The following is a 19977-nucleotide window of genomic DNA, read 5'->3' on the forward strand; positions in this document are numbered from 1 at the left end:
ATCTCAAGGGCAAGGAAAAGGCTCCTCTCAGCAATTTGGAGCCAGTTCAGTAGAGAGGTCTCTCATTCGGATCAAAGTCTCAGATGAGAGACTCTGAATTGTTAAGGGTCCTAATTCCCATTGATGAACCTGGTGCCCCAACCCAGGTGCAGACATGGAGGGCAGGAACCAAACTCAGACTGTCCTCAGGAACTCTGTCTCTGACTGCTCCCCTGACACATGTTACCCATGGCTAAGTCTCACAGTCCATATGTCTGCAGATACTATCTGCTCTGAACTCCCATTCCATCCTGAATTCTCATTCTAAGCATGCTGTCACTACTGAGGTCACTCTGGGAGGGAAAGGAAAGCCCACACCCCAGAGCCACCTGCAGCATTGGTTAAATGCCTTAGAGATGCCTTCATGGCACCACCTGCCAGCAGACAACCAAACTGCCACTCTGTGTGTCCTGAAAGGAGCCCTGCACAATCTTGTCACCTCTAGACAGAATGTCAGGAGCATCTACTGGGTGCAAATACTTCTGGGGCACAGGACAGAAGCAAAGTCTTTGTCTGCGAGGAGCCCCAGGCAAGTGGGAGGTAGAGGCAGAGCCAGACACAGGCAGGCATGAATGTTACCTGAAAAGTCCCTAGCAGCTCCCTTCATCAGGGAGACAGTGCAGCCCTGGGCATCTGAAATTCAGCAGGAAGACCTCCTGGGTTGGGAGAGCAGGGTGCAGCCTGCTGGAGGTGAGGGGAGTGCAGGATGGCATGGAGGTAACTGGAAGTCCTGGGTCAGGTCTGGGCACCAGTAGAGGCCAAGCAAATACAGCCTGGAGGCAGCTGACCCCACTGGGCTGAGACCAGGGCTCCTTGCCCAAACCCAGTGTCTGCAGTATGTGGGAGGCTGACAAAGGCACAGCCTTGAGATTAACTAACAAGAAAAGAGCAAAAATGAGCTACTCTTGCAGTTTCAGCAGCAAGACCATCCAGCTGAACACAAAGGAAAAGTCAGTGCACTAGCATCTACCTGGGGTGCCTAGCCCCATATGAGTCCAGGGTCACATAAGGGCAGAGTCTCTGCACATGGAAGGAAGCAAACAGGGATGGGAGGGGACAGCCAACTCTTTACCACCTCTTGAGTATGTGAATCAGTGTCCAGAATATAGATAGTATCCAAGAACCAGGAGCAGAACCAGGAGCAGAACCAGGGCCAGGGGGTGCAGGAATTGGCAGGAAAGAATCCAGGGCCACTGACCAGACCAGCCCAATGAAAACACAGGAGCCCAAGATAAGCTTTTCCCTGAAGACTCTGGGTCAAGTGAAGCTTGAGAGGAGTTTGTGGCCTCCACAGGAAGTGAGAAATGAGGATGTGGTGGATTGACAGCTGATGGTCAACCTGTAACACTCTGCTGAACTGAATCAGAGTGGTGGTGGGTGTGAAGAGCCCACCTGAGGACTGTTGCCAACAGGAAAAAGAGAACTAGAGAGGAGAGGTGTTGTTGGTTCTCCTATTACGGTTGCTTCTCCTGGAAGAGCTTCTTTCTTGATATGAACTCAGCTGTTCTCATCATTGGAGGAGCTCAGGACCTCATTGTCGCTGAGGATGGCCACAGTACTTTTCAGGGGACCTCTGGTCCTTATTTTGAGCATCACTTCCTGGCTCCAGTGCAGATCCCTCAGCCTACTGGCACACATCCTGAATTCTGCTGGCACAGACTTTCTAGCTTCCACCGCAAACCTTTAGGCCTTCCCAGCACAGGTCCATGAAACAGACTTCATGAGACATTGTCATGGGCTCTAGGTCTTCAGCTGGACTCATGCAGAACACTGACATGGGATCCAGGCCCTCAGCTGGATTCTTTGGGTCTTTAGTATGTGGACAGATCTCCTGCACTTTTTTTTTGTACTTGACTCTTTGGATGACTATTGTAAAAAAAAAAAAAAAATACTATAAATTATGTGTCCTGTATTAAATTATTTTCCTTGCAGATCCTGACTACAATAGAGGACATGGCTTCCTACAGGCCCTTTGCGTGTTAGGGCTAAATACACATTTGCAGATTGCGAAAGATCAATGGGGAAGAAGATTCTAAGAATACCAAGCAGAGTCAGGAGTCACAGGAGGAAGCAGCCACACCCCTTCTCTTCTGGAATGTGTGACCGACAAACGGATATCCTTCCCCTCTCTGCAGCCGCAGACCAATCCTCTCTGTTTCGTTCCATCCATCCTATGTCTGCTGAGGCAGTTGGAGGACCAGGACCTAGGGTGCAGAGTGGGCTACTTCCCACCTGCCCAGAGGAGTCAGCAGATACAGAGCTGATGAGAAAAGCTCAAGATGGGTATAGACAGTACACATAGACAGGGTCGGGAACAGGCCCTTCAGCTGGCACAGGAAGAAGTTTGGTAGGCATGGGGCAGAGATAAAGGAATTGCACCAGATGGATGAATCACTGGCATATTTGACGCCAACCTGGAGGGATTGGGAAGGGTCATGAAAGCCTTTATCTCATCTTAAGCTTTATCTCATAAGTCAGCACTTTATAAAATCTATACTGCTTTAGGACACTAACATAGCAGGAACACACTGAGGTTTTTATGTAGAAAAACAGAAAAGTAGTAGAAATCTCAGGGCCATATGTTTGGTGATTGGCAGACTGAAGAACTGAAGCTGATGTTGCTGCTGGATGAGGGACCACGAATGCTGCAGAAGGAATTTAGTCTGGCATTTCCCAGATTTTTCTGACTCTACCTTTCTCCTTTTTCAAAAAGTATCTCTCAGAATTCACATCCCATAGATGATGCTGAGAATTCCTATGTAGTTCTAATGGGGTGATCATTTGTTGATACAGTGAGTGACAAGAACTAAGCTATGTTCTATTTTTCCGTGCCGTCACCTTCCTCTCATCTGCCCATTTGGAACAACCCATCTGCCACACTGTCACTCTCAAGAAGGCCCTATTTCAGTCACAATGGCTCCACTACATCTCTGCACTAAATATGAGCTACTGGACTGGACCCAACTTTCCCGAACCCAGACCCTCTACAATGGTCTCCCAATAGTTACACAGGAATCATACAACCCTCTGCCTCCACGTTCTACTAAAAAAGAAAAAAGACTCCTCACAATAATCATAGTAAAGAAGGAATAATGTGTACCACCCACTTTCCTGCAGCCCGATTTGAGAAGCTGGGTCTCTAGAGTAGGAATTTGTTCACACCCACTTTATCTGCATGCCCATTGGCTCCCGAGGCTCACAGTTTTAGCTTTTCCCTGAGCCACAACCCCAGAAGGTCCTTGCAGCCCAAACACCCCCTTGGCTTCTTGGCACAGTGACCCAGCTTCCAACCACTACCAAGCAGGACCATACCTTGGACTCCCATGACAACCTCCTGATTAAGAGTGAATGGAAGGGGATCCCTGCCCTAGCTTCCACTAGACTTGAAATAGCAGATTCTTCAGCATTTCTCAGGACCCACCGGTGTGTGTGAGGAGGGGATCAGTGACCTGGTGATGAACTTCCACAGTGGAATGCGGCCTGAGGAGTACGACAGCAAATGTAAGTGCTTCACCTGCAACAAATATGGCACAATCCTGTGCAGCAAAATCTGCCTGCTAGTGTCCAGGTCTTCCCTGTGGTACAGTGAACACTGGAACTCTGGTGTGGTTCATGAAGGTACACCCTTGACACTGCACTGCAATCCCTCCAATGGCCTCCAATCTTCGATTATCTTCTGGATGAGCTGCTCCATGGAGCCCATTGCCCAGCACAAACCTGAATCCCAGGGCCATAAAAGGGGCCTGTACTTCTCCAGCATGATGCTACAGGGCATGCAGATGAACTACAGGTGCAATGTCCGATTCCATTTCACCCACACAATCTGGAAGAAGAACCCCCTCATCCTGAAAGTTCTCATCATTTGAATAGTTGCAGAAAGAACACCCAGCTTCATGTATCCTTATAGCACCTCAAACAGTCAGATGGTGCTTGGAGACATGGACCTCCTGCTGAAGAGCATTGCTTCTAGGGTCCCAGCATCATACATCACATGGTATAATAAAGGTGGGGACTTCCCATCTGACAAAGCTGAGTTTGAGATCTTTAGCAAGGCTTTGCATATCACCAATGTCTCAGAGGAAGACCAAACAGTATTCTGTTCGATCTCCAACAAGATGAGTAGAATCCAGTACATAATCTCAGTGAGAGTAAAGGCTGCTCCCCACTGTCTGCATGAACTCAAGAACCTGATCCTGAGTCCTGGAGAAGATGGAAGACTGGTGTGCAGAGCCAAAGGAAACTCCCAAACTCTCCAGTAGATGGCGAGTTACGGAGCCTTTGTAGTCAGATTGCTCAATTCAAACTGCAAGGTGGCCAGTGACACCATCATCTTCTGGGACATACATACCAGCAGCAGGCCATGTACCAACACAACACCTCCAATAAGCATAGCTTCCTGCTGTCAGCATCCTGGACATTCTACCTCAGATGTTATCACCCCAGAACCAGCCCATTCAGGTGATCCTCTACAACAAGACATGGCCGGATTCCCTGTTCCTTTGATCTCTCATTCCACCCTCCAGGGGTTTAAGAATGGGTAGGGAAGCAACCAGGATGATGACAATTACCATGTCTATGAGAATGGCAGCCCGGAAAGAGGACCAAGGCATCCACAGATGTGTTACCACCACCATTCCAGGCGAGGCTAAATACAAAGTCTACCTGAAGGTCACAGATTCTGCCAGGACCCAGGGATAGGGGGGCATCAGAGGGCAGCTGGAGCATTGAACAAAATATGATTCCTCACTGAGACATCACCTCCTAGCTGAAGGATTATGAGCTGCTGTACTCTGAAAACAAGATAAAGAAATAAGATGACTCTTTAATCAATTTTGGTGTGGCAGAGTGAAACCAGGACGGGTACATCTGTGTGATATATACATATCTGAGATGGACCAAGACTGGCCAACACCTACCTCATTGTTATAGCTGATCAGGCCCAAAGGACAGCCACAACCATTCTGTCAACTGAAGCTCATGGACCTTGCTGAGCAGAGTGTGAGGCTGAGCTACAGTCCAGGATATAACAACAGTCCTGTCACAGACTACATTACCTAGGTTCAAGAGGACCAATTCCAACTAGGGACCTGCCATGGTCTTTCATGGTATCAACTCAGTTGTCCTCTAGCTTTCCCCATATGTCAACTACCAGTTCTGGGTCACTGCCATCAACAAGGTGGGGTACAGCCACCCCAGCATCCTGTCAGAGCACTACAACCAGCACAGCTCCCCCCTGAGTCCAATCCCAGTGATGAGAAGGAAGAGGGAACAAGGAGGAGCAACATGGAGATCACGTGGATGCCCATGGATGCCACCTCCGCCTTTGGCCCCAATCTGTGCTACATTAGTAAGTGGAGGCAGAGAGACTCCAGAGACCTGCAATGGGACAGTGTGGGACTCTCATTATGTGGTGGAGCACACCCCTGTCCACGTGCCTTATGAGATCCAGGTCTGAGCTGAAAACAACTTTGTGAGGGGCTTAGAGCCTGACACTCTCAACAGCTCCTGGAGAAGATTGTTCCCAGGCTGCACCCACCAACACATGAACTGCATGGCATTGACCTACAATAGAAGTGCATATGCTCCAGCAAGGTGCAAGGCCAACTCCAGGTGTACCAAGTGGTACCAAGTACCAAAAACCAAGGTCACTCCTGATCCCCTAACAGCCAGCTACCATGTTAACCAGGGTGAGGGGTAGCAGAAATAGGGCACAGGACACTAGGGGTATTTATTGGATCCAAAGTTGATTCACAATGATATCTAGGATGAGCTGTTCAAAAATTACCCACAAGATAATATGTATACAGTCATGAGTCACACAACAACAGGGACGTGTTCTGAGAAATGCATGTTAGGCAATCTTGTCATCGTGCCAACATCAGAGTGTGCTGGTACAAACTTCCCTGGTGTAGATCTGTCACTCAGGGTGGCCTCTTAATGCAATCAATAGACCCAGTAAATAAAAGCCATTTGCAGGTGCTGCCAGTGTGACACAGCACACTGTTGCACAGGAAAAACTGTTGTACAGTAGAAGGATTTTTAAAAGAAGAAGGAATGGTGTGCTATGGTAGAAGAAGTGGAGGGCATTGGGAAGGGAGTAGGGAAGGGAGCATCAGGACCTGAGAAGGACAGACTCAAGGGATCAGAACAGCATTCACTGAGAGAGAGGCCTTACAGAAAGAGGGAAGGGAAGCAAGGGCCAAGCAGGCATCTAGGGAGAAGCTCTTTTGAGGCAGAAGTACAGTCCAGGTGATTGTCCTAAGGAAAGACCTGCCTCAGGGGAGAGAACAGGAGGCCAGTACGATGGGAACACAGGAGGGGAAAGGAGAGTCTGAAATCAGAGAGAAAACAGGAGCCAGATCAGCTCCTCCTGACTCAAAACCTCAGATTTGAACCAGGAAGAGCCCGAGAGACAGCTGCCAGACAGAGGAGCAAACTAGGTGGGCAGGGTAGGGCAGATTCCACCACATGGCACTGGAATGATACTGGGATCCTGGACAGCCCTTTGCAGAGCCACTCCTGCTACAGTGGACCTTGACTGGACTCGGAGGAGGGCTGCTCTCTCTCCTCCTGATGGACTCAGTGTCCACCTCTACCTGCCTCCTCCTCCTACTTCATTTCCTCCTCCTTCATGACCTTCACACCTCTGGCACCTCCTTCCCTCTTCTGCTCTTCTACCTCCTCCTCGATCACCACCACCACCACCTCCTTCTCCGTCACCTCCACCAACAACAACACTTTTACCACCTCCCACCCAGTGTCCTAGAGGGAAGCTCACTGGACCACAGCAGCTGAGCCACAGGGCTAGCTCCTGAGACTGCCATTGCATAAACATCCACCAGGGGGCGCGAGTACCACACACAGCTTCTACCTTCTGCATCAGAAACTTGGTCGGGGGCTGTGGGTTCCACACTGCCACACACTCTAACCATGTGCCAGGGGACACAAGCCCCCCCCCCCCACTTCACAACAACAACTCATACCCCCTTTACCTCAGTGTCTCTCTTCCTCAGTGCCTCGAGTACGAGGTGGGAGAGCCCACCCCCTAGAGAGACCCTTCTTCACAATTCCTGGTACAGATTTTGGGTAGCAGGAGGGTAAAACATAGGAAAAGGAGGATCCAGTCCCGGTCAATGACCCCATGAAATGTGTGCAGTCACCAGGGTTGCCTGCCATCTTCCCTTGGGCCTGCTCTTGTTCTTTCCTTGTTTGCTGGAGAGGTTCCCCGGGGGCTCATTTGAAGCCAGGGAAGGGGCTGGGGAGTTAGCTCAGTGGTACAAGCGCCTGCCTGAAGCCAGGGAACTGGGTGACCCAGGAAAGGCAGGGGAGAGACTCAGGAGGAAAGAAGAGGTCATGTTTACTATAAAGCCTTTACCAGGACAGGGATCCTGCAAAAGGATGTGTTCCTCCACAGCCCCCAGTCACAGGGTAGTCCCTTTAAACCACAACCACCTGAGGGAAGAGAAAACAGATGGTGGAGGGCCTCTGGACATGCTCCTTCTGGCCTCTTGAAGCCCCAGGATGGGACTCCGTGTGGTCTGTCTCCACAAACTTGCTCTCATCTAAGGTCCACTGGGGATCCCATGAAGTTGGGGAGGGTGGAGCAGCTGAGTGCCCTCATCATCCCTAGAAGAAAGATGCTATGTGCCCACCCTACACAGCCTGGCACTTGTGTCCTACTCAGGAGAGCAGAGACTATCCAGAGGGTTACTGTCCTGACCCATGACAGGGCTCAGGGACAGCAAGAGCCAGGTCTGGGGATGCAGACAGCGGACCAGCCTGGGGTCTACACCCCGCAGTTCTCCATCTCCATCCTTTTCCATGATCCCATGAATGTGACCTTACTCTCCAAGTACAGAGACCCAAGTCCCGGGTCCTGAGGAACAGAGGTCAGTAGGAGGTCCTGGCTGGCCAGAGCAACAGGCTCCTCCCTGAACTTTGGTCTGCTTCCTCCTACCTGGACAATGGCCGAGAATAAGGCTTCTTCTGTCCAAGTCAGACTTCCTGGTGGCAGAGGCTGGGGAAATCCCAGGAGCTATCTGCCCCTGCCCCCAGGGACTCTGGGTCACCCAGACCAGGCCAGGGCAGACAACTGTGGCTTCCTGAAGGCAACAGGACTAAGGGCAGAGGGTAGGGCTAAGGCGCACTCAGGGGAAGATGGGGCTGTGGCATCTTTCAGAGGAGGCACCGTGAAGTGGCATCTCTGGGAATCCCAAGGGAAAAGGAGCCAGAAGAAGCCCAAGGGAGAGGAATGGCCTCATTCACCTTCACTTTCTGCTGAGTGTCTGGGTTTATCACTGTGAGCCAATTCCAGGAGACTGAGGACTGGATGCATAGTGGGAAGCAGGGTGGCTGGGAGACAGGAGGGATTCTGATTCATTGGGCAGAGGCCGAGTGGGGGCCCTGCCACCCAGCAGGAAGGGTTCACGACTGGCAGAGGTAAAGGAGGAAAAGGTGGCTGGGCTCACCCTCACACTGGGTAGCAATGGTTTCCTTCTCCTCACAGCCTGCTGTGGTGGGAAAGGAGGAATGGAGGAATGAGCCAAAATCAAAGACACCTCCACCCTATGCAGAGAAAGGCAGGGCACTATTGTGCATTAGTAAAGTTATTCTTGTGCTCATTGCCCTAAAAATCCCATGCTGGGCCCTCACAGCAACTATGAGGGGCTCTTCCTCCTGTGCCCCTGCCAGTGGAGGAGGGGACGGAGCCAGGCTCCAGTTCCGGGGAAGCAGCTTCATTTTCCCACAGTGAGCAGGCCACCTCACCCCACTTTCTGCCTCCTTTGCAGCTGAATCATCTCCTACTGGCCAAAGCCAGGCCTCCCCTTCCTCCTCTAAGAAGCTCTCTTCACCCAACTGCTCCCCACCCCACTTACCCCATGGCTCCCCATCCTCATTGCTAAGGCCAGACACCCTTCTCATGGCTGGGCATGCATAGACGGCTGCAGGAGTGTTCTCAACACTGTGGTTGCCTGGGTGTGTCCAGGTCTCTCCCATTAGGAGCAAGTCCAGGGCAGAGACCTGGATGTCAGGTCACAGGGGAGAGTCAGAGGTCACTGTGGGGTGGTTAGTCATGCAGAGTTAGTACAGACTCTTCATGAAATGGCCCCATCTCTCCATCAAAACTGCTTGAACCTGACCTGGCCATCCTCCTTTCTCTCACACTCTCTGCCCCCAGTTCTATCACTCTCCAGTCTTAAGACCTCTGAGTTGTCTGTCTATGGCACCCATATGGGGGCTCACAACAGGCCCTACCTTTGCCAAGCATTGACCCCCCCATCACCTCACTGCAGGTCAAGGCACAAACTTTCCTGGACTTCCAGGCACTGGGTCATGTCGCAGGCTGGGTCACAGAGGACAAGTAAGCCATCTGTCTTATCCTGGAGAAAGTCACCACAGCATCAGTCAGACTGTAAGGAGCACTGCCCTAGGGGCACAGGGCTTTGGAAATAGCATAGTGGACTTTACTCAGGGCTGAGGGGCAGATGTATGGCTCCTGTCTGTCCTTCATGGAAAGAGTGAAGCTCTGGCTCTCTGGCTACAGCTGGGTGGTCTAGGACTAGTTCTCAAAACTCTGAGCCTCTGTATCCTCAGCAACATAGGAAGGAGAAAAGCTGTGCAGAGTTCAGGAGGAGTCACTGTAATGATAGCTAACATTTATTATCTCTCATTATGTGCCAAGCCCTGTCCTAAATATTTTGCATATAGTATGTCATTTAACCCTTGCAGCATTCCCTACAAGTAAAGTGACACTGTCATGTCTAGTTTCAGATTTTTAAAAAACTGAGGCTCAAAGAAGTTAAATAAATTTTCCAAACTGGCCTAGCTAATAAGGATTAGAGCCAAGATTTGATGCAAGAGAGTGTTTCATAACCTGATCCTACTCACCCTTGCAACCTTAAAGCATTTGTAATAATAGGTAACTTTTTTGAGCACTACTCTGCGTGGCTTTTCCATATTGATTTTGATTTACTTGCATTTAAGCCATAGAACAACCCTGAACAGTAGCTGCTATGACATGAGGAAACTGGGGCTCAGAAAGGTTAAGTAATGCGTGAAGTCAGGCAGCTAGTTCCCTTCAGAGCCAGACTCATGTGGACTCCAGAGTTCTCTCCTGCCATCACCGGCCCAGTTCAGCTCAGTTTTTCACCTCTCAGACCCATATGATCACCAAACTTGTTTCCCGTCTTGCTCTGTCCAACCCCCTCTACACCACCTCTGAATTATCCATCCTCTCCACTTCCTACCCCCACTCTGCGCCCCACAGAAAGACCACCTTCTCACGAAGCCCTGTGAGCTGCCATCAACTCAACTTCAGCTTTTCCATCTCCTGCCAGCACAGATCAAGATAACAATGATGACATCCCTTTGACCCTTCATCACATTTAATTGACATCATAATTACCTATTATTTGGCTTTGTCTTCTAATTAAGTTTAGAGATCTTACATCCCCAATCAGGGCATAAAATTCCTTCAGGGTAAGAACCTTTACTTTCCCCTTATTTATTCTGCCTCCTCCCTTCACCACTTAGTAGAGTGATAGCACACAGGACATGCTCATTAGTTAAATAGAGATGTAAAGGGCATTGATGAACCAGGAATCTCAGATTATTTGTCATGTTCCTGTCTTACTACACAGATGTCTGCCACTTCAACATGGTGCTCTAACTTCACTAAAAATTTCATCTGAAGGCAGCTCCTGCCTGGGCTTCCAAGAGCTGTTAAGTCCTTAGAGGATGGATCGGCCAAAGAGCAGCTTCACACTCCCCTCCAAGATAGAGAGAGGGTACCAACCCCTTGGCTTTCTCTTCCTCTTTATCCTCCCTAAATGAAGGTGCAGAAGACAGGAAATGGTGAAGCAGGGAGAAACCACAGGGAGTTACCAGCAGTATTGTAAACCCAGTGTGCCTGATCCTCCATCATTTCTACAGTGGCACACGTGACTGCACCCAGCTTCCAGGGCCAGCAGCCCATCCAGGGTCCATACTCAGACTTGTGCTTACTGTCACCATGTTGTAGTCCTTACCAATTTTTAAACAAAGGACCCACTGTCATTTTGCACAGGGCTCCACAAATTATATAGCAGGTCCTTCATAAGCCCAAAGGCCCTACAGATACAGATGAGACTATAACCTGGTGTCCAACATTCTGGGCTATTACCACTAACTCTGCCACTATGAGTGACGATGGACTCATGGGGCAAGTTCCCAGTTCTCTCTCAGCCTGCACCCCACTCTGTCTCAGTCGCATAGGCTGCTCATCTATAAAGTACTCCCTCCCTCCCAGTGTAAAGAACTTCATACAGTGCCTGACATAAAGTCAGCACTCCACAAATCATGGATGTCATGAGTGCTGTTACTATCATTGCTGAGGCAGAATATCTGGATGGGAGTTGGAAGTATGGAGCGAAGTGGTCAATACTGGAGTCTTGGTGTTCAGGTCAGAGGACAAACCAGTCCATAGCTGAGGGGAAGTCCAAGACTCAGAGAAGAAAACATCCTGAAAGACAGGCCTCCTTTGTTATTAATAACCCTTTTTCCCCCCTCTACATTCTTAATCCTAGCTCTCCTGCCTCCTCAAGCAGCACCTCTCTCTATCTTGGACAATTTTCTCATCACATCTTGAACATAAAAATTTCTTATCTCAGCTTCTAGAACTTTGCACAAAACATTTGCTCCCAGAATATTTTTTCTCACTTCTCCTTTCCTTTTCATGTCTATCTGCTCCTCAAAGTGGCCTTTTAAACAAGCCCCTTCTCTATTCAATCTCTTCTTGATTGTGGTGCAGAAATATTACAGTTGCTCAGACCTTGCTTACTCATGGCTTCCTGCCTTTCCCCACCCATTTAGAGGAAACCTATGCCATATTCCTAACTTGAATGTAAATGCATGAGGCCAAACACCTGACCCCTTGGAAATTCTCCCCACCACATCAGACTGCCTCTTTCTCAACTCTGAGCTCTTTGCAAACCCACTTCTCTGTGCTCAGTTTCCATCTTTGTCAAGATAGTGGAACATGCCCGCCCTTTCTGAGAGCACTGGAAGGTAATCACTGGGTTGAACTACCAGGAACCAGAGCTCCAGAGAATTAACTAACTGCAAGAGCATCTTCACTTAAATGCACTCTGTCCCCTAAACCATGGGTAGAGGAAACATTGCTGTGTTGAAAAAACATCTCTCAGCCAAAGACTAGAAGAGTCAGCATCTGAATTCTAGCTCACTAGTTGACATAGTAGGTAACCTGAACAAAAAATTTTTTTCACAATTCAGTTTCCCTGATTTTGGTCCTGAATACTGGAATAGATAGACATTCCCGGTAGATATAGATATAGATATAGATCTCCCCAAGATGCCTTTGTACCTCTCTACTTATGATTAGAGAAAAATGGAGCTGGTCCTAGGCAAAACTGTCAAGGTCCAGTCCTTTTTCTACCTCCTTCATTGTATGTCCCTCTCTTCTCTATCTCCATCTCCCTCTCCATCTCCTCCTTCTCCTCCTCCTTCTCCTTCTTCTCCTTCTCCTCCTCCTCTTCCTCCTCCTTCTTCTCCCTCTCCTTCTCCTTTTCCTTCTCCTTCTCCTCCTCTTTCCAATATCCAACAGAAAGAGAGGGGTGGATATCTTTTCCCAAATGTTCCCCTAAATTTTTTCATGTTCACATGAAATAATAGTAGAGTCTGCTCCTGCATGAATGAATTTTAATCATTTGTCTTTCCTCGTTCATTTGAACTTTGGGCCTTTTATCTGTAGCATGCATATTACTGACTACATTTCTTTTGTCAATAATTATGTCTGAGATTATTTTGCTAGAGATCATGGTGGGGCATTTTATCCCTGAAGTTTCCTTGTGCCCATCCAAAATATTGTAATAAATCTTATTTTGTTCTATTAACAGTAGCAGCAAGCTACGGCACACGTGCCACAGCCAGCTATTTGTCATTGAAAGCTCTAACAGATTCACTATCACAGCTTTATATTAAGCCATCTCTGAACTTAACTGCCTAAAACAAGAACTAGTTTATTAGATTTCATGACTTTGTAGGTCAGGAATTTGGATTAGGCTCAGCTGGATGAATCTTCTGCTCCATGTGTCACAGACTAGCGTTTCCCAGTGGGATTCAGTTGGTGGCTTAGCTGGGTATGACAGTCCAAAATGGCTTTGCTAACATGTCTGTACCTGGCCTGAGACAGCAGAAAGGCTGGGCTCACTTGGATATCTTCCCTTTCTCAAGTAGTTTTGGATACTTTACAGGTGTTTCTCTAGAAAAAGATTGCACTTCTTAGATGTCAGCTCAGGGTTACAAGAAAGTAAGGTGGAAACAGGTGAGCCCTCTCAAAGGTAGACTCAATACTTGCACTGTTCCCATGCTATACTCCATTGATCAGAGGCCAGCCAAGATTCACAAGAAGGGAAAATAGAGACTTTCAAAAGAAACCTACCATGGGATTTGTGGCTATCTTTGGTCCATCACATGGTGTCACTTCACAGGTGCTTAGACCATCACAAGGGGTCACTTCATAGGTGCTTAGATGGAAAGCTGTGTTAGAGAACAACAGGGATGCCTGGGGGGAAGAAAGCCAGGAAGGTCAAAGTTTCAAACTTGACTTAGATTCCTGAGGAAAGTATAAAACATCTCAACTCCCCCTTTCTATATATTCCAAACCTAGTTTAGCTTGGTCAGGTCCCATTTTGCCCTCACTGGATGATTCAAAATCCAGCCTGTGATTCAGAACCCACTCTATTCAATATGTAACCTTTTGCTATTTTTCTATAATTCCTTTCCTCCCCTTTGGTTCTAAGGAATCCAGTCTCTTCTCCTCTTAGCTTTACTATCTTCAAGGATATCTCATTATGCTGTCTTATAATGCTGCTGGCAATTCCCTGTATTTCCTCCCTGCTCCATTATTTCTTGTCTCCTCCTGCAGGTAAATCCCTCAGCAGTTTCATTTAGGAAGGATGAGGAGGGAGAAAAAACCAAGGAGTTGGCATTGTCAGTGTGAGGGAAGAGTGAAGTTGCCCTTTGGCTGATCCACCTTCAAAGGACTTACAGCTATTTGGTCACCTTCCACTTAATGGGCATTTACTTTGTGCCGGGGTCTATGTTAGTGCTTTATATGCATTATTACATTGATTCCTTGCAAGAAGATATTATTCTTATCTTCCACATGAGGAAACTGAAGCCCAGGGGTTGTACAACACACCTAAACTCAAATAGCAAAATGTCCAGGTTCTAAGCCCTATACTACACAACTCACATGTAGTTATCTATTACCACATGTAGTTATCTTTAAACAAAGGACCCATATACTTATGCCTGAGGCTTACAGCCAAGGTTCCAAAAGTCAGCATGGGGCCTGAGAGCCCTTCAACATGCTGGCAAGGGTGCAGGGCTGTAGAGGTGAGGCCGGAGAAACTCAAGGATCCTAAATCCTTAAAGAAAAGAATACAAGAAATCTCTGTCAAAACTTACATTTTCTCTCTTAATTTATGTCAGTGTATGTAGGTCAGTAGTAAGTAGTGAGTATGGAGGTTAGTACATGGTATCGTTGAAAATGGTTACAAAGAGATAAAAAGAAAACTAGGCAGGAAGAGGGGACCCAAACAGTTCATTTGCTGTATAAAGGCACCTTAGCCTAACTGGAAGTTATGCTCTGACAACCTCCAATCTGTGGAATACAACACCAAATCTGAAAGTGAAAAAGGCCTTTAAGCACCAAAAATAGTTAACACAAATTGAACCAAAGGCCAGGTCTTTTGACATCCACCTTGGTGGGTCCCATCAGCCAAATCATTTCAGAGGTCTGACCTCTAGCTTCCCTATCCACGGGCCCTAGAGAAAAAGGTGGGTATGTGGGTGCAAGTCCTTCTAGAGATGGAAGCATTTGGGGAGTAAAAGCAAAAATGCATCCCAGTACCCATTTAAAAAAAAAAAAAAAAAAGGCAGACTGCTGGGGAAAGGACAGAGTGGTGAGCAGCAGAGAAAAAACCTCTCCAGATTTTGGTGTTCAGATCCTGGAATACAGCATCATGAGGAAGAGAAGCATGGACACAGGAAGGATCTGAACTGTGACTTGAAGCCCATGGAGAGAGATAATTTAAGAATCCAGCAAAAATAAGCAAACCAGAGGTGGTGGCCTTGCTGCCCAGGATAAAACAGCAAAGGAGCAATGCAGACCCCACATTCTGTGCGCTGTTGGAAGCCTTACCAGCTGGAGAGAAACAGCAACACAATCCCCACACCCCATGCTCAGGCAGAGGCCCTATCATCTGGAGAGAAGCAGCAAGGAAGCTGTGCGCTGTCCTGTGTACTGGCAGAGGTCTTGCCGATCAGGGAGAATCAGCAAGGAAGCCACCTCCACCTCCCACCCCACCCCCATGAGTAACTGGATGCAACACAGGATGAGATGATAATGACTGAAGTAAGGAAGCAACTTGACATTTATGTTGATTACTTGGCTTTGCAAACATAGGGCTGATAGTCCGAGCAACTATTTAGAGGATAACAATATGCAATATAATAACTATTGTGGATTTCCTATTGTCATCACTGTTTTGTTTTCTTTCATCTTACTGTTCTGTTTTACTCCCTTTAAATTTAAAAAAAAAAAAAAGCAAAAGGGCAACAGGCAACCTAGCAGCAAGGAACAGGATTTAAAAGTAGACAAGCACTGAGTGTATGATGCACATCTGTAATCCCAGCTACTCAGGAGACTGACACTGGAAGATTGCAAATCGAGATCAACCTAAGCAACACAGTGAGACTCTTGTCTCAAGAGAAGATCTAAAATCCAAAAGGGCTAGGGCCATATCTGAGTGGTAGAACACTTAGTTAGCTTATGTGAACCCCTTGTTTGAGTCTCAATATGATAAAAAGAAAAACAAAGGCAGACAAACATTGTGCTGCATGTGACTTCACCAGAGGAAGAGCTACACTACCTCATTGTATAGTGCCCAGTGTCATACCAAGCCCTCAAACACACGTCCTCACACCTCCTGTAGCAGCCTTTGTCCAGCCCTTTATTTGATTCATTTCTGTACATCTTTAAAGACCTACACTTGGTTGTCATCTTATCACCTCTTCTTGGTGTCCCCGTGATATTGCAACGTCTCTACCTTGTATATATCATTTAGGATATGTGTGCTAGTCGATTCAACACATAGAGCAGCTAAAACAATAGGGCTATATTTTCTCTTCATGAGAAATCTGGAAGTAGATGGTTCTAGGGCTTCTTTGGTGGCATCAAGATTCTACATTAGCAGCTCTATAATTCTCTTAGCCCTTCTGCAAAATGGCTGTGGCAACTCCAGACTCCCATGACAACATTCAAAACTAAGGAAGGTAATTAGCCTACTTGGGCCACCAAAACAAAGTACCTGCGTGGTGACTTAAACAATAGGGATTTTATTCTGGATTTTATTCTGGAAGAATGTCAAGAAAATAAGTCCAAGATCAAGGTTGGCAGGGTTGGTTTCTCCTGAAGCCTCTCTCCTTGGCTTGTAGCTGGCCATGTTCTCTATGTTTTCACATAGTCCTTTCTCTAGAGTATGTGTCACATGTCAATGTCCTCTTAAAAGGGCACCAGTCCTAATAGATTAGGGCCCACCTGAAGGGCCTCATTTTAACATAATTATTTTTTCAGAAACCCTAGCTCCAAATACAGTACCATTCTCAGTTCCAACTCTGAGAGCTAGAACTTGAACAATTTGGGTATACAATTCAACTCATAGTAGAGCATTCTGGGATAGAAGTTCCCTTCTGAAAATGGCTCTTTTCAGATGAGAAATCTTTCCCAGAATCCTTCCAGCAGACATAGGCCAGAATTTGCAAACCCACCCCTTTCCTAGTTATAAGGCAGGCTAAGAAAATATATTTCCTTTCATAATGGGAAGAGAAATCTGCCAACCAACAAAAAGAAATGACTGCTGAGTAAGTTACCAAACTGTCACACTGTACTCCTGCATTGTGTCATGTTTACCTCTGTCTCTCCCAGTAGCTACTTGAAGTAAAGATCAGTGTTTCAATCATCTGTGAAACCCTAGTGACCAGTACTGTGCCTAGCTCACAGATGTTTGACAACTGTCTACTGCAGGAATAACAAATAGAATTTGAGGAACTAGATGAACTTGTTTGTATTATATTTGATTACAACATTAGACTTTGTTCATATGTTTGGCTTGTAGTCTGTGGTTCACACCTTGAAATAATTGTAGGGAGTGTTGTTGAGAGAACTGTTATTACAATCAGAGACCAAGTTCCATGAGCTTTGTCTCCCCAGAGAATGGCAGCATGAATTGCACACAGTAGGTACTGCATAAATTTTTATGGAATGAATAAGTTAATAATGGATAAATGAATGTAAAAAATGTCAGGCAATATGTTTATATAGATCCAAGAAGTTGTTACATTTCTGAGAAAAATTTCTTACAGAACTGGACATCTGTTCTCTTCTACTTTCAAAGGTGTGTATCACTGCATAACTTTATCACTAGGCCACTTCAATTTTTTTTCTAGTGCTAGAGCTTTTACCTAAGACCTTCACAGTGAGTTACATCTACAGCCCTTTATTTATTATTTTGAGATAGGGCCTCACTAAGTCATTCCACTGCCCAGACTGGACTTAGTCTCCTAGATTCTGGGGTTACAAGCCTGTGCCACCAGACTCAGCTTCACCAGGCCATTTCTGTGCTAACAATGATCCAGATAAACTTAGCCAGTAAGTCCACAGTGTTCTGTTACTCAGAGAGTAACTTCAACTGAGAAGTAAAATTATAGTAATGGAAGATTGAGCTATTTGATGTGGTTCTACTTTGGTACTATAGAGTTGCAAGAAGCATGCCATAAATCACACAAAACACTGATGTGTCACTTTTAATCCACAAAAATCTACATATCCAATCTTCCATGTTCCACAGAATAGGGAAGAACTAAGAACCTAACTAACAAAAAGCATTAGCTGTAAGGGTAAATGACTGGTTTTGTGGTGGTTCCCAAAATTCTGGCCACCCACCCCCCACAGACTCATGATTTCCATTGAATTCCTACTTCCTCTGCATGAAGATAAGAGGGTTCAGCTATATAGGACAAATAAAGAGCAAGAAAGGCAAAAAAAAAAAAAAAAATCAAAGTTGCCATAAGTAACTGGGTTCCCAGAGGCAGTGTATTTTGGCACCATGAGACAAACTGTGTAACTGAGAGCTGAGTCTCCTCTCATCCTACTTCAGACCCCAGGGACCAAAGCCTCCCTCACACAGTTCAAGTAATGAGGCTCAATTAAAATGTTCAGGTTCAATTAGTATTTCAGGGCTTCAGGGCCAGGCTCAGGGCAAAATATTTTCTACCAAAACCTCAAGAGAAACTAGCACTGTTTAGACCAGCTTGACATGCAGAGGCAGGAGAAGACTTGGTCTGCAACCAACATCTGCATAATATAGAAGCTGGACAAGATGGCACTTGTATTTGTGCTTCTGTAGCATCTGTTCTGTGTACCCCAGATGCTTCTCTAACAGCCAGAAGAAGGAGCTGTACACTAAGGTGTACAACTTGCAACTGTCTTTTGCTTCTTTCCTTAAAGCACTGACAGCCCAGCTTTTTGCTGCAAAATCAAGATCTATTTTTATAATAGTGGTGATTTTTTAAAAAATTGTATCAATAAACTTCGTCTTAACACATTATTGCAAGCACATTAGGAAAGCCCATTACAACAATTTACTGCTGAAAAATATCCTAACATACATGTACCCAAAAGTTCCACCTTCTGAGTTGATGCCAAAATATAATAAATTGCCAATCCCTTGCCTAACTACTATACGTGAACTCCCACCTCCCTTCTCCTTGCTGCCAGTGTAATGACTAGCTTTTCCTTGATGTCCTCTGTGGTCTAATGTGGCTTTACCTCTCTGACTAAACCTCACACACTAAGCTATTTGGCATCCCATCACCTGCAAAGTTACCAACTTACATCCCACAGATCAAATGACTGTGAGCCAGTTAAAAATGACTTCTGAAAAAGTTGTAAGAACTGTGGGAGTAATGGAACCCAAAATGTGTGATTGTTAGCGTAAAATAGGGAGGAAAAAAAAGTAATCTAAAGGATATAACTGCAAGAGTATTTAAGAGTATAGGATAGAAAACCATATTACTGAGTTTCTGTTGGATCATTGAACAGAACTGTCTGCAGTCTCACTGTATTAATGTCCACTTTGTATGCTTTAATTTTGTAACCTGGACAACTGTTTCTGAGATGACAATATGTAATCTATTTACTAGTGAATTCTTACTGTATATTTTTTCTCTTGAAATTCTGTATTACTTGTAGCCTTTTACTGTCTTGCTTTGTCTTGTTTTTTCTCTTTAAATTACAAATAAATAAATAAAAAAAAAAGAAATGACTTCTGAGCCAATTAGAAAATATCTGATTGTGTTTAGAATAATTCAGTACGTATTCTCTAGAAGTTGTTTTTACAGTTGCTCCAAGAAGAGTCAATCAATAAGTCACACAATAATACATTCTATAAATCAAGATGATGCAGATGGCCTGGAATAAGTAACAGACCACAATCTATAATAATGTAATTAATGTTAAGTCTGGCATTTAGGTTTAAAATGTTCTTAACAGAAGACACCTGGATGAGCAGCCATTGTAAGAAAGTCATGGGGATTTTGACTACCAATTCAGCCGCACACAAAGGCCTCTGAAACAATCCTATCTAAAGTTATCATTTTTTTTTTCTTTTTTTCAGTACTGGGGAGTGAAACCCAAGGCCTTCACATCAACCTACATCTCCAATCCTTTTTTAATTTTTTTAATCTTGAGACAGGCTCTCAATAAATCATTAAGTTCTCTAGGTTAATCTCAAACTGGTTATCCTCCTGCCTCAGCTTCCCAGGCACATGCTGCCACAACAGGCTAAAGGCTATCTTTAAAAAAAAAAAAAAAAA

The 19977-nt window shown here is 45.9% G+C and overlaps 1 pseudogene; it reads left to right on the forward strand.

The window, feature by feature from the left end:
• Positions 1-611: 611 nt before the first annotated feature.
• On the forward strand, positions 612-5585 carry LOC100717675 (neurofascin-like; annotated as a pseudogene).
• Positions 5586-19977: the final 14392 nt, after the last annotated feature.

Source organism: Cavia porcellus, unplaced genomic scaffold (genome assembly GCF_034190915.1).
Source record: "Cavia porcellus strain 051 isolate PalLab524CR breed Dunkin Hartley unplaced genomic scaffold, mCavPor4.1 scaffold_6, whole genome shotgun sequence".
Classification (NCBI taxonomy): domain Eukaryota; kingdom Metazoa; phylum Chordata; class Mammalia; order Rodentia; family Caviidae; genus Cavia; species Cavia porcellus.